This window comes from Ranitomeya variabilis, chromosome 4 (assembly GCF_051348905.1).
Source record: "Ranitomeya variabilis isolate aRanVar5 chromosome 4, aRanVar5.hap1, whole genome shotgun sequence".
In the NCBI taxonomy this organism is placed as follows: Eukaryota; Metazoa; Chordata; class Amphibia; order Anura; family Dendrobatidae; genus Ranitomeya; species Ranitomeya variabilis.
The window spans coordinates 722,376,232-722,391,609 of NC_135235.1; the positions used below are offsets into that span (position 1 = coordinate 722,376,232).

Genomic DNA, 15,378 nt, shown 5'->3' on the forward strand with positions numbered 1-15,378 from the left:
GTAAACATCGGGTTACTAAGCGTGGCCCTGCGCTTAGTAACCCGATATTTACCCTGGTTACCAGTGAAGACATCGCTGCATCGGCGTCACACACGCCGATGCAGCGATGACAGCGGGTGATCAGCGACCAAAAAAAGTCCTGATCATTCGCAGCGACCAACGATCTCCCAGCAGGGGCCTGATCGATGGTCGCTGTCACGCATAACGATTTCGTTAACGATATCGTTGCTACGTCACAAAAAGCAACGATATCATTAACGAAATCGTTATGTGTGACGGTACCTTTAATCTGGTCTTAAGTGCCTTGCAGGAAGTTCCTTTCAAACCCCTTTAGGACGTCTCTTTAACTTACCTTTCCTGGAAAGTTGTATTCTTGGTGGCCATTACTTCAATTAGACGGGTATCGGAGCTGGCTGCCCTATCCTGCCGGGCTCCTTTTCTACGGTTAAATCAAGATAAGGTGGTGCTCAGACCAGCACCCTCTTTTTTACCAAAGGTGGTTTTCTCGTTCCAAATTAACAAGGACATGGTCTTGACTTCTTTTTGTCCGGCGCCAACGCACCGTGTGGAAAAAGCTCTCCATACGTTAGACCTAGTGAGAGCGCTAAGAAGGTACGCTTCAAGGACAGCACCTTTTCAGCAGACGGATGCGCTGCTTGTCATCCCTGAGGGTCGTAGGAAGGGACTTGCGGCCTCGAGATCAACCTTGGCCAGGTGGATACGATCGGCTAGTCAGGAGGCCTACCACATCAAGGGCGTAGTCGTTCCGGCTGGAATCAAAGCACATTCCACTCGGTCAGTGGGGACTTCTTGGGCGCTTCGGCACCAGGCTTCAGCAGAACAGATTTGCAAGGCTGTAACCTGGTCTAGTTTGCATACCTTTTCCAAACACTACAATATCCACACTCAGACTTCGGCAGATGCAAGTGTGGGTAGAAGGATTCTTCAAGCAGCGGTAGCGCACTTATAGCCGGCAGATGCCTGGATGTTATACCGGTGAGTTAATTCCCCACCCAGGGACTGGCTTAGAACATCCCACAGTCCTGTGCCCCCAATGAGGCGAAGGAGAAATAGGGATTTTTGTGTTACTCACCGTAAAATCCTTTTCTCCGAGACGCTCATTGGGGGACACAGAGACCCCGTACTATGAGAGTAATACTTGTTTCCTTGGTTTCCGTCTTTCATAGTTGGGTTGATTGTATCTATCAGCGGAAAAGGAACAAAACCATCGTGATTCTTAGGCTATGAGCACACGTTGCAGATTAGGCTTAGGAATTTCTGGTGCGGATTCTGCATCTCTTGGCAGAAAACGCAGGATTGATTTGACGCAATTTTTGTGCGGATTTGCTGCAGATTTACTGTTTTTTACCCCTGCGGATTTCTATAATGGAATGGGTACAAAAACGCTGCAGATCTGCAAAAAAGAAGTGACATGGTACTTCTTTTAATCCGCAGCGTTTCCACACTGAATTTTCTGCACCATTAGCACAGCGGTTTTTTTTACGATTTACATTGCACTGTAAATCACTGCATTTCTGCACCGCAAAAAAAAGCTGCGGATCCGCAGGATATCTGCGACGTGTGCACATACCCTTATAACACAAACCCCCTAAATATAACATTATATAACAACCCCACAATCTGTGACTCTTCAGGGTAAATCGCTCTCTCACCATTGGATTAGAGCTGATACTATGGAGCTAAAGGGACTAAACAGACTTTCTGTCACCTCCATAAAGGGGCACTTTTCTGTGTTTGTCAGAACAGTCCGAGGATTATTAGAGGTGATAGTTTCCCCCCCAATTAGAAGGGACACCTGTGGATATTGGGGTCTTTACCTGCTACAGTCCTGGTGTGGACCCTCCACCCGCAGAGGCGCACTCCACATATATGGCTGCTCTGTGCGCAAAGAACCTGTGATGAGGTCACAGGAGGGGAGGAGTCAGGGGTCACATGATCAGGGCCTCAGTGTATTAGTGATGATTCTGATGAACAGTAGTTTGTCTCTTTTTGGCTCAAAAACCGGCTCTTCTTGCAGCTACTTTCCCCACTTTTCTCCCTCCAGTCCCTTCACTATAAAGCCTGGGCCTCATTATACAGCTGTACAGGAGCCTAGTGGAGGCTTTTTAGCCATTTCTCAGACTGTAGTTCCTGGGAACAGGCCCTCGCTCCTCGTTTGTATTGTGACTTGTGTTATTCTCTAATATCTGATATTTGTACATTAAATTATTAACCCCTTCACCCCCAAGGGTGGTTTGCACGTTAATGACCGGGTCAATTTTTACAATTCTGACCACTGTCCCTTTATGAGGTTATAACTCTGGAACGCTTCAACGGATCTTGGCGATTCTGACATTGTTTTCTCATGACATATTGTACTTCATGACAGTGGTAACATTTCTTTGATATTACCTGTGTTTATTTGTGAAAAAAATGGAAATTTGGCACAAATTTTGAAAATTTCGCAATTTTCCAAATTTGAATTTTTATGCAATTAAATCACAGAGATATGTCACACAACATACTTAATAAGTAACATTTCCCACATGTCTACTTTACATCAGCACCATTTTCGAACCAAAATTTTTTTTTGTTAGGGAGTTATAAGGGTTAAAAGTTGACCAGCAATTTCTCATTTTTACAACACCATTTTTTTTTAGGGACCACATCTCATTTGAAGTCATTTTGAGGGGTCTATATGATAGAAAATACCCAAGTGTGACACCATTCTAAAAACTGCACCCCTCAAGGTACTCAAAACCACATTCAAAAAGTTTATTAACCCTTCAGGTGTTTCACAGGAATTTTTGGAATGTTTAAATAAAAATAAACATTTAACTTTTTTTCACACAAAATTTACTTCAGCTCCAATTTGTTTTATTTTACCAAGGGTAACAGGAAAAAATGGACCCCAAAAGATGTTGTACAATTTGTCCTGAGTACGCCGATACTCCATATGTAGGGGTAAACCACTGTTTGGGCGCATGACAGAGCTCGGAAGCGAAGGAGCGCCATTTGACTTTTCAATGCAAAATTGACTGGAATTGAGATGGGACACCATGTTGCGTTTGGAGAGCCACTGATGTGCCTAAACATTGAAACCCCCCACAAGTGACACCATTTTGGAAAGTAGACCCCCTAAGGAACTTATCTAGATGTGTGGTGAGCACTTTGACCCACCAAGTGCTTCACAGAAGTTTATAATGCAGAGCCATAAAAATAAAAAATCATATTTTTTCACAAAAATGATCTTTTCGCCCCCAATTTTTATTTTCCCAAGGGTAAGAGAAGAAATTGGACCCCAAAAGTTGTTGTACAATTTGTCCTGAGTACGCTGATACCCCATATGTGGGGGTAAACCACTGTTTGGGCGCATGGGAGAGCTCGGAAGGGAAGGAGCGCCGTTTGACTTTTCACTGCAAAATTGACAGGAATTGAGATGGGACGCCATGTTGCGTTTGGAGAGCCACTGATGTGCCTAAACATTGAAACCCCCCACAAGTGACACCATTTTGGAAAGTAGACTCCCTAAGGAACTTATCTAGATGTGTGGTGAGCACTTTGACCCACCAAGTGCTTCACAGAAGTTTATAATGCAGAACCGTAAAAATAAAAAATCATATTTTTTCACAAAAATGATCTTTTCGCCCCCAATTTTTTATTTTCTAAAGGGTAAGAGAAGAAATTGGACCCCAAAAGTTGTTGTACAATTTGTCCTGAGTACGCTGATACCCCATATGTGGGGGTAAACCACTGTTTGGGCGCATGGGAGAGCTCGGAAGGGAAGGAGCGCCGTTTGACTTTTCACTGCAAAATTGACAGGAATTGAGATGGGACGCCATGTTGCGTTTGGAGAGCCACTGATGTGCTTAAACATTGAAGCCCCCCCACAAGTGACACCATTTTGGAAAGTAGACCCCCTAAGGAACTTATCTAGAGGTGTGGTGAGCACTTTGACCCACCAAGTGCTTCACAGAAGTTTATAATGTAGAGCCGTAAAAATAAAACAAAATTTTTTTCCCACAAAAATTATTTTTTAGCCCCCAGTTTTGTATGTTCCCGAGGGTAACAGGAGAAATTGGACCCCAATAGTTGTTGTCCAATTTGTCCTGAGTACGCTGATACCCCATATGTGGGGGGGAACCACCGTTTGGGCGCATGGGAGGGCTCGGAAGGGATGGAGCGCCATTTGGAATGCAGACTTAGATGGAATGGTCTGCAGGCATCACATTGCGTTTGCAGAGCCCCTAATGTACCTAAACAGTAAAAGCCCCCCACAAGTGACACCATTTTGGAAAGTAGACCCCCTAAGGAACTCATCTAGATGTGTTGTGAGAGCTTTGAACCCCCAAGTGTTTCACTACAGTTTATAACGCAGAGCCGTGCAAATAAAAAATATTTTTTTTCCACAAAAAAATATTTTTTAGCCCCCAGTTTTGTATTTTTCCAAGGGTAACAGGAGAAATTGGACCCTATATATTGTTGTCCAATTTGTCCTGAGTACGCTGATACCTGATATCTGGGGGGAACCACCGTTTGAGCGCATGGCAGAGCTCGGAAGGGAAGGATCATCATTTGCAATGCAGACTTAGATGGATTGGTCTACAGGCGTCACATTGCGTTTGCAGAGCCCCTAATGTACCTAAACAGTATAAACCCCCCAAAAGTGACCCAATATTGGAAACTAGACCCCCCAAGGAACTTATATAGTTGTGTTGTGAGAACTTTGAACCCCCAAGTGTTTCACTACAGTTTATAACGCAGAGCCGTGAAGATAAAAAAAAAAAAAAATTTCCCCCAAAAATTATATTTTAGCCCCCAGTTTTGTATTTTCCCAATGGTAACAGGAGAAATTGGACCCCAAAAGTTGTTGTCCAATTTGTCTTGAGTACGCTGATACCCCATATGTGGGGGGGAACCACCGTTTGGGCGCATGGGAGGGCTCGGAAAGGAAGGAGCGCCATTTGGAATGCAGACTTAGATGGAATGGTCTGCAGGCGTCACATTGCGTTTGCAGAGCCCCTAATGTACCTAAACAGTAGAAACCCCCCACAAGTGACACCATTTTGGAAAGTAGAACCCCTAAGGAACTCATCTAGATGTGTTGTGAGAGCTTTGAACCCCCAAGTGTTTCACTACAGTTTATAACGCAGATCCATGCAAATAAAAAAAAACTTTTTCCACAAAAATTATTTTTTAGCCCCTAGTTTTGTATTTTCCCAAGGGTAACAGGAGAAATTGGACCCCAAAAGTTGTTCTCCAATGTGTTCCGAGTACGCTGATACCCCATATGTTGGGGTAAACCCCTGTTTGGGCGCACGGGAGAGCTTGGAAGGGAAGAAGCACTGTTTTACTTTTTCAACGCAGAATTGGCTGGAATTGAAATCGGACGCCATGTCACGTTTGGAGAGCCCCTGATGTGCCTAAACAGTGGAAACCCCCCAATTATAACTGAAACCCTAATCCAAACACACCCCTAACCCTAATCCCAGCGGGTTATTTAGCGGATTTTTATGATTGGCAGCCATCACACACTGAAAGACGCTTTTTATTGCAAAAAATATTTTTTGCGTTACCACATTTTGAGAGCTATAATTTTTCCATATTTGAGACCACAGAGTCATGTGAGGTCTTGTTTTTTGTGGGACAAGTTGACGTTTTTATTGGTAACATGTTCGGGCACGGGATATTTTTTTGATCGCTTTTTATTCCGATTTTTGTGAGGCAGAATGACCAAAAACCAGCTATTCATGAATTTCTTTTGGGGGAGGCTGTTGTGAATTTGTTTTTAGGCTCCCTCTAGTGGCTACTAGTGATTTGACTCTGGGTATGTCTGTTATCCCTTGTATGTTCACCTGGGTCGTTAGTTAGGGGTGTTGCTATATAAGCTCCCTGGACCTTCAGTTCTATGCCTGGCAACGTTGTAATCAGAGCTAATCTGCTGTGCTCTGGTCTTCTGATCCTGGTTCCTGCTAAATTAAGCTAAGTCTGCTTTTTGCTTTTTGCTATTTGTTTTTTGTTTGCATTTTTGTCCAGCTTGTACTTAATCAGTATCCTGACCTTGCTGGAAGCTCTAGGGAGCTGGTGTTCTCCCCCCGGGCCGTTAGACGGTTCGGGGGTTCTTGAATTTCCAGCGTGGATGTTTGATAGGGTTTTTGTTGACCATATAAGTTATCTTACTACTTTCTGCTATTAGTAAGTGGGCCTCTCTTTGCTAAACCTAGTTCATTTCTGTGTTTGTCATTTCCCCTTACCTCACCGTTATTATTTGTGGGGGGCTTGTATCCTACTTTTGGGGTCCTTTCTCTGGAGGCAAGAGAGGTCTTTGTTTTCCTCTTCTAGGGGTAGTTAGTCCTCCGGCTGGCGCGAGACATATAGCGATCAACGTAGGCATGTTCCCCGGCTACTTCTAGTGTTGGCGTTAGGAGTAGATATATGGTCAACCCAGTTACCACTGCCCTATGAGCTGGAATTTTGTACTTTGCAGACTTACATATTTCTCTGAGACCCTCGCCATTGGGGTCATAACAGTTTGCCAGGCCAGTATTAAATGTTTAATGCATTGCAGAAGCGGGATTATAAGAAAGAAAAATTCTGAGTTTTTTTTCCTCTTTCTCATTTTTTTTTTTCTTTATTTTCCCCTTTACATCTGAGTGGCTTAAGCTTGCTGCAGACATGAATGTCCAGACCTTGATTACAAGTGTGGACCAGCTCGCTGCTCGGGTGCAGGGCATACAAGATTATGTTACCAGACATCCTATGTCAGAACCTAAGATACCGATTCCTGAACTGTTTTCCGGAGACCGATTTAAATTTAGAAATTTCAGGAATAATTGTAAATTGTTTTTTTCCCTGAAACCCTGTTCATCTGGAGACTCCGCTCAGCAAGTAAAAATTGTTATTTCTTTTTTACGGGGCGACCCTCAGGATTGGGCCTTCTCGCTGGCGCCAGGAGATCCTGCATTGGCTGATATTGATGCGTTTTTTCTGGCGCTGGGTTTGCTTTATGAGGAACCCAATCTTGAGATTCAGGCAGAAAAAACCTTGCTGGCTATGTCTCAGGGCCAGGACGAGGCTGAAGTGTATTGCCAAAAATTTCGGAAATGGTCCGTGCTGACCCAGTGGAACGAGTGTGCACTGGCTGCAAATTTTAGAAACGGCCTTTCTGAAAACATTAAGAATGTTATGGTGGGTTTTCCCATTCCCACAGGTCTGAATGATTCCATGGCCCTGGCCATTCAAATAGACCGGCGGTTGCGGGAGCGCAAAACCGCAAATCCCCTCATGGTATTGTCTGAACAGGCACCTGATTTAATGCAATGTGACAGAATCCTGACTAGAAATGAGCGGAAAATTCATAGACGCCAGAATGGCTTGTGTTACTACTGTGGTGATTCTGCACATGTTATCTCAGCATGCTCTAAACGTCTTACTAAGGTTGTTAGTCCTGTCTCTATTGGTAATTTGCAACCTAAATTTATCCTATCTGTAACTTTGATTTGTTCACTATCGTCCTATCCTGTCATGGCGTTTGTGGATTCAGGTGCTGCCCTGAGCCTTATGGATCTGTCATTTGCCAAGCGCTGTGGTTTTGTTCTTGAGCCATTAGAAAATCCTATCCCTCTCAGGGGTATTGATGCTACTCCGTTGGCAGAAAATAAACCGCAGTTTTGGACACAGGTCACCATGTGCATGACTCCTGAACATCGGGAGGTGATACGTTTTCTTGTTTTGCATAAAATGCATGATTTAGTTGTTTTGGGGTTGCCATGGTTACAGACCCATAATCCAGTCTTGGACTGGAAGGCAATGTCAGTGTCAAGTTGGGGTTGCCGTGGGATTCATGGGGATTCCCTACCCGTGTCTATTGCTTCTTCTACGCCTTCGGAAGTTCCGGAGTATTTGTCTGATTATCAGGATGTCTTCAGCGAGTCCAGGTCCAGTGCAATGCCTCCTCATAGGGAATGTGACTGTGCAATAGATTTGATTCCAGGCAGTAAGTTTCCTAAGGGAAGACTGTTTAATCTGTCGGTACCTGAACATACCGCTATGCGTTCATATATTAAGGAGTCTCTGGAGAAGGGGCATATCCGTCCTTCTTCTTCCCCTCTTGGTGCGGGATTCTTTTTTGTGGCCAAAAAGGACGGATCTTTGAGGCCTTGTATTGACTATCGGCTTTTAAATAAGATCACTGTCAAATTTCAGTATCCTTTGCCGCTGTTGTCAGACTTGTTTGCCCGGATTAAAGGTGCCAAGTGGTTCACCAAGATAGACCTTCGTGGTGCGTACAACCTTGTGCGCATTAAGCAAGGTGATGAATGGAAAACCGCATTCAATACGCCCGAAGGTCATTTTGAGTACTTGGTGATGCCTTTTGGGCTTTCTAATGCGCCTTCAGTTTTTCAGTCCTTTATGCATGACATTTTCCGGAAATACCTGGATAAATTTTTGATCGTTTATCTGGATGATATTCTGGTTTTTTCTGATGATTGGGACTCGCATGTGGAGCAGGTCAGGATGGTCTTTAAGATTTTGCGTGAAAATTCTTTGTTTGTTAAAGGCTCAAAGTGTCTCTTTGGTGTACAGAAGGTTCCTTTTTTTAGGGTTCATTTTTTCCCCTTCTGCTGTGGAGATGGACCCAGTCAAGGTCCGAGCTATTCATGATTGGACTCAACCCTCGTCAGTTAAGAGTCTGCAGAAGTTCTTGGGTTTTGCTAACTTCTACCGTCGTTTTATCGCTAATTTTTCTAGCGTTGTTAAACCTTTGACGGATATGACCAGGAAAGGCTCTGATGTAGCTAACTGGGCTCCTGCTGCCGTGGAGGCTTTCCAGGAGTTGAAGCGCCGGTTTACTTCGGCGCCTGTTTTGTGCCAGCCTGACGTCTCACTTCCCTTTCAGGTTGAGGTGGATGCTTCGGAGATTGGGGCAGGGGCCGTGTTGTCACAGAGAGGTCCTGGTTGCTCTACTATGAGACCTTGTGCCTTTTTCTCTAGGAAGTTTTCGCCGGCAGAGCGAAATTATGATGTGGGCAATCGGGAGTTGTTGGCCATGAAGTGGGCATTTGAGGAGTGGCGTCATTGGCTCGAGGGTGCTAAGCATCGTGTGGTGGTCTTGACTGATCACAAAAATTTGATGTATCTCGAGTCTGCTAAACGCCTGAATCCTAGACAGGCCCGCTGGTCATTGTTTTTCTCCCGTTTTGACTTTGTGGTCTCGTATTTACCAGGTTCAAAGAACGTGAAGGCCGATGCTCTTTCTAGGAGCTTTGTGCCTGATGCTCCTGGAGTCGCTGAACCTGTTGGTATCCTTAAGGAGGGAGTTATCTTGTCCGCTATTTCTCCGGATCTGCGACGAGTGTTGCAGAGATTTCAGGCTGGTAGGCCTGACTCTTGTCCACCTGATAGACTGTTTGTGCCTGATAAGTGGACCAGCAGAGTCATTTCCGAGGTGCATTCCTCGGTGTTGGCAGGGCACCCGGGAATTTTTGGCACCAGAGATCTGGTGGCCAGGTCCTTTTGGTGGCCTTCCTTGTCTAGGGATGTGCGGTCATTTGTGCAGTCCTGTGGAACTTGTGCTCGAGCTAAGCCTTGCTGTTCTCGTGCCAGCGGGTTGCTCTTGCCCTTGCCTGTCCCGAAGAGACCTTGGACCCACATCTCAATGGATTTCATTTCTGATCTTCCGGTGTCTCAGGGCATGTCTGTCATCTGGGTTATATGTGATCGTTTTTCCAAGATGGTCCATTTGGTCCCTTTGCCTAAGCTGCCTTCCTCTTCCGATCTGGTTCCTGTGTTTTTCCAGAACGTGGTTCGTTTACACGGCATTCCTGAGAATATTGTGTCAGACAGAGGATCCCAGTTTGTGTCCAGATTCTGGCGATCCTTTTGTGGTAGGATGGGCATTGATTTGTCGTTTTCGTCCGCTTTTCATCCACAGACTAATGGACAAACGGAGCGAACTAATCAGACTCTGGAGGCTTATTTGAGGTGTTTTGTCTCTGCTGATCAGGATGATTGGGTGGCCTTCTTGCCGTTGGCTGAATTTGCCCTTAATAATCGGGCTAGTTCCGCCACCTTGGTTTCGCCATTTTTCTGCAACTCAGGTTTCCATCCTCGTTTTTCCTCGGGACATGTGGAGTCTTCTGACTGTCCTGGGGTGGATTCTGTGGTGGATAGGTTGCAGCAGATCTGGAATCATGTGGTGGACAACTTGAAGTTGTCACAGGAGAAGGCTCAGCGTTTTGCCAACCGCCGCCGCGGTGTGGGTCCCCGACTTCGTGTTGGGGATTTGGTGTGGCTTTCTTCTCGCTTTGTTCCTATGAAGGTCTCCTCTCCCAAGTTTAAGCCTCGCTTCATTGGTCCTTACAAGATATTGGAAATCCTGAATCCGGTATCCTTTCGCCTGGATCTTCCGTTGTCGTTTGCCATTCACAACGTGTTTCATAGGTCCTTATTGCGGCGGTACGTTGTGCCTGTGGTTCCTTCTGCTGAGCCTCCTGCTCCGGTGTTGGTTGAGGGCGAGTTGGAGTATGTGGTGGAGAAGATCTTAGATTCTCGTCGCTCCAGGCGGAGGCTTCAGTACCTGGTCAAGTGGAAGGGCTATGGTCAGGAGGATAATTCCTGGGTGGTCGCCTCTGATGTGCATGCGGCCGACTTAGTTCGTGCCTTTCACGCCGCTCATCCTGATCGCCCTGGTGGTCTTGGTGAGGGTTCGGTGACCCCTCACTAAGGGGGGGGTACTGTTGTGAATTTGTTTTTAGGCTCCCTCTAGTGGCTACTAGTGATTTGACTCTGGGTATGTCTGTTATCCCTTGTATGTTCACCTGGGTCGTTAGTTAGGGGTGTTGCTATATAAGCTCCCTGGACCTTCAGTTCTATGCCTGGCAACATTGTAATCAGAGCTAATCTGCTGTGCTCTGGTCTTCTGATCCTGGTTCCTGCTAAATTAAGCTAAGTCTGCTTTTTGCTTTTTGCTATTTGTTTTTTGTTTGCATTTTTGTCCAGCTTGTACTTAATCAGTATCCTGACCTTGCCGGAAGCTCTAGGGAGCTGGTGTTCTCCCCCCGGGCCGTTAGACGGTTCGGGGGTTCTTGAATTTCCAGCTTGGATGTTTGATAGGGTTTTTGTTGACCATATAAGTTATCTTACCACTTTCTGCTATTAGTAAGTGGGCCTCTCTTTGCTAAACCTAGTTCATTTCTGTGTTTGTCATTTCCCCTTACCTCACCGTTATTATTTGTGGGGGGCTTGTATCCTACTTTTGGGGTCCTTTCTCTGGAGGCAAGAGAGGTCTTTGTTTTCCTCTTCTAGGAGTAGTTAGTCCTCCGGCTGGCGCGAGACATATAGCGATCAACGTAGGCATGTTCCCCGGCTACTTCTAGTGTTGGCGTTAGGAGTAGATATATGGTCAACCCAGTTACCACTGCCCTATGAGCTGGAATTTTGTGCTTTGCAGACTTACATATTTCTCTGAGACCCTCGCCATTGGGGTCATAACAGGAGGCGTTTATACCGTTCCGCGTTTGGTAAAATTGATAAAGCAGTTTTATTCTTCGGGTCAGTACGATTACAGCGATATCTCATATATAATTTTTTTTTGTTTTGGCGCTTTTATACGATAAAAGCTATTTTATAGAAAAAATAATTATTTTGGCATCGCTTTATTCTGAGGACTATAACTTTTTTACTTTTTCGCTCATGATGGTGTATGGCGGCTAGTTTTTTGCGGGACAAGATGACTTTTCAGCGGTACCATGGTTATTTATATCTGTCTTTTTGATCGCGTGTTATTCCACTTTTTGTTTGGCGGTATGAGAATAAAGCGTTGTTTTTTGCCTCGTTTTTTTTTTTTTTTTTACGGTGTTCACTGAAGGGGTTAAGTAGTGATATAGTTTTATAGGTGGGGTCGTTACGGACGTGGCGATACTAAATATGTGTACTTTTATTGTTTGATTTTTTTTATTTAGATAAAGAAATGTATTTATGGGAATAATTTTTTTTTAATTTATTTATTTAGGAATTTTTTTTTTATTTTTATTTTTTACACATGTGGACGTTTTTTTTTACTTTTTTACTTTGTCCCAGGGGGGGACATTACAGATCGATGATCTGATAGTGTGCACAGCACTCTGTCAGATCACCGATCTCACTTACATCGGTGCAGGCTTACCAGTGCCTGCTCTGAGCAGGCACTCGGTAAGCCACCTCCCTCCCTGCAGGACCCCGGATGCCGCGGCCATCTTGGATCCGGGACCTGCGGCGAGGAGGGAGGTAGGAGACCCTCGGAGCAACGCGATCACATCGCGTTGCTCCGGGGGTCTCAGGGAAGCACGCAGGGAGCCCCCTCCCTGCGCGATGCTTCCCTATACCGCCGGTACACCGCGATCATGTTTGATCGCGGTGTGCCGGGGGTTAATGTGCCGGGGGCGGTCCGTGACCGCTCCTGGCACATAGTGCCGGATGTCAGCTGCGATAGTCAGCTGACACCCGGCCGCGATCGGCCGCGCTCCCCCCGTGAGCGCGGCCGATTGCGTATGACGTACTATTCCGTCCTTGGGAAGTATGGCCCACCCCACATGGACGGAATAGTACGTCTAATGACAGAAAGGGGTTAATGACATGTAAAATTTAAATGTAGAAATTAATTATTTCTTCCTTTAAAATTTAAAGGAAGAAAAGTGATAATCATAGGATTAGGGAGCAAACAAATAGAAGCAGTACAAACTAAAGTATCATTAAAAATAGGGAGTTTGCCTACTGCAATGTATAAAGTGATGATTGTACGTACTCCAATGTATATAATTGTCAGTGATATACTGAAAGAGATGACAATACAGTTACCTGATGGTAAGTATCAATTTGGGGCACCTCCCGCAGTAACAGCTAGACCATCTCAGCTGTCAGTGAAGACCTATATCGAAGTGGCACCGGTGATGGTTGGGAGAGTCAAAATGTCTCCTGTAGAAAGGTGATCAGTATGAAACAATACAGAATCCCAAGGGGGAGGGGGGGACAATCCTGTTTAGCCAGTAAAATAGAGTGATGGTTCATGGAGAATAACTGTGGATTATAGGGAATTGAAGAAACACACGCCTCCCCTCACAGCCACAGTACCTGAAGCCATCACCTTAGTTGAACAAATATAGAAATACAAGAGAACCTGGTATGGAGTGATAGATTTAGCTTTAGTAATGCAGATATCGCATTACATTGATGAAATTATGGTACAGGGAAGGAACAAAGCACCCTTAGGCTATGAGCACACGTTCAGGATTTTTTGCATTTTTTAGCGGTTTTCTGCCAAAAAACGCTTACATAAGGATCCCATCATGTGCACATGTTGCGTTTTTTCCGTGGCGGAATCGTATTCCGGAAAAAAACGCAGCATGTTCATTCTTTGTGTGGAATTGTGGGGATTCCGCACACATAGGAGTGCAATGATCCGCTTACTTCCGCATTGTGCTGTTGGTACCCAGGGTGGAGGAGAGGAGACTCTCCTCCAGGCCCTGGGAACCATATACCTATTAAAACAAAGAATTAAAATAATAAATCGTGATATTCTCACCTTCCGGCGTCCCCGCAGCCTTCCCGCTCCTCGTGATGCTCCCATTCCCAATAATACCTTGCGACAATGACCTGTGATGACGTAGCGGTCTCGCTTGATGCTACGTCATCTGGGGTCATTGTCGAGAGGCATTGCTGGGAACGGGAGCATCGCAAGGAGCAGCAAGACTGCCGGGGACGCCGGAAGGTGAAAATATCACGATTTATTATTTTTTCATTATTTTTAACATTATATATTTTTACTATTGATGCTGCATAGGTGTAACAACTCTGCCAGCATAACTACATGGCCTCCTATCTCTCACACACCATCTTACCCACTGCTCCATGTCATGTTGTGGTCTCTGTCTACTGCCGGCTCCATGCTCTGTTTCTCTTGCTTTCTGCCTGTTTTCTGCATGCTTCCTGGCTGTGTGCATAGGGGGGCGGCGCCATAACTCTCTGGTCATTATGGAATCAGGGTCCACCTTTCTAATGTGTCCCTGATCAATTGTCAAGAGGACTTTAGTATTTAGGGCAGCTCCACCCTGTGGACTGCGCCTGTGCAGTGTGTTAACTCAGTTTGTGTTTTGCTTCTGAGCTGCCAGGCCTTGCTTTGTGTTTTGCCTTCTCAGAAGGCTATTCTCCTTGCTTTGCCTTGTACCTGTCTGTCTGCCCTCCAGGAGGCAGAATATCCTGGTCCCTGTATCTTTGTTCTTATACATTGTCTTGTTCTATTACCTTGTCTGAACTGTGTCCTACATTTGTCTCCTTGTCTGTGGCTTCTTTCCCTGTTGTGTTTTTCCTTGTGTCCTCTCTGCTTATGCTCCGCACTCTTGCAGCTCTGCCTGTTCTGTACCCTTGTGACTTTGCCTGTGCTCTGCTCTCTTGCAGCTTTACCTCTGCTCTCCACTCCTGCTGCTGCAGAAATCTCTTACTGCAGCTCCTCTCCGCATTCCTTCCGGTTCCGCTCTGCTTAGTTTCTGCAGAAATCTAACTGCAGCTCCCCTCCACATTCCTTGTGGTTCCGCTCTGCTTAGCTTCTCTTGCTGCTTTAATGCTCCTATCCACAGCTTTGCGGTTCTCTTCCTGTGTGAACAGGTCCCAACCTGTTCCTTCACACTTCATTTGTTCCTGCTTGTATCCATACCTGCACCTCCTGTGTGAACAGGTCCCAACCTGTTCCTTCACACTTCATTCCTTCCTGCTTGTATCTGTACCTGCATCTCCTGTGTGAACAGGTCTCTACTAGTGTTGAGTGATACCTTCCGATATCCAGAAGTATCAGTATCGGATTGGATCAGCCGATATCCAAAAAATATCGGATATCGCCGATACCGATACCCGATACAAATGCAAGTCAATGGGACACAAATATCGGAATGTAAATAAGCCCTTTCTCTCCTTCTACATCCTGTTCCGGAGGGGGGAAGAGTGTGGGCGGTGCGTGGGCGGACACTGTGCGTGTCTCTGTGTGCGGGCGGGGTCTGTGCGGGCCTGCCGGGGATCTGTGCGTTCCTGCCGGGGGTCTGTGCGGGCTGCCGGGGGTCTGTGCGTGCCTGCCGGGGGTCTGTGCGGGCCTGCCGGGGGTCTGTGTGTGCCTGCCAGGGGTCTGTGCGGGCCTGCCGAGGGTCTGTGCGGGCCTGCCAAGGGTCTGTGCGGGCCTGCCGGGGGTCTGTGTGGGCCTGCTGGGGCTCTGTGCGGGCCTGACGGGGCTCTGTGCGGGCTGCCGGGGCTCTGTGCGGGCTGCCGGGGGTCTTTGCGGGCTGCCGGGGGTCTGTGCGTGCCTGCCGGGGCTCTGTGTGTGCCTGCCGGGGCTCTGTGTGTGCCTGCCAGGGC

General features: G+C 46.1%; 3 protein-coding genes across 4 annotated transcripts in view; 2 read left to right on the forward strand and 1 right to left on the reverse strand.

Moving 5' to 3' along the window:
• The window catches only part of LOC143766665 (uncharacterized), a 32,143-nt gene extending 30,199 nt beyond the window's left edge, over positions 1-1,944 (reverse strand). The window contains exon 1 of one of the 2 annotated variants that reach the window (XM_077254509.1): positions 1,839-1,944. The gene's annotated coding sequence lies outside the window, so the exon portion shown is untranslated. The remainder of the gene's footprint in view (positions 1-1,838) is intronic. The other variant, XM_077254508.1, reaches the window with a different exon arrangement.
• LOC143766657 (uncharacterized) overlaps positions 1-15,378 on the forward strand; it is a 1,190,188-nt gene that overhangs the window by 237,502 nt on the left and 937,308 nt on the right. The gene's annotated exons all lie outside the window — the stretch shown is intronic.
• LOC143767085 (uncharacterized) overlaps positions 1-15,378 on the forward strand; it is a 108,637-nt gene that overhangs the window by 72,853 nt on the left and 20,406 nt on the right. The gene's annotated exons all lie outside the window — the stretch shown is intronic.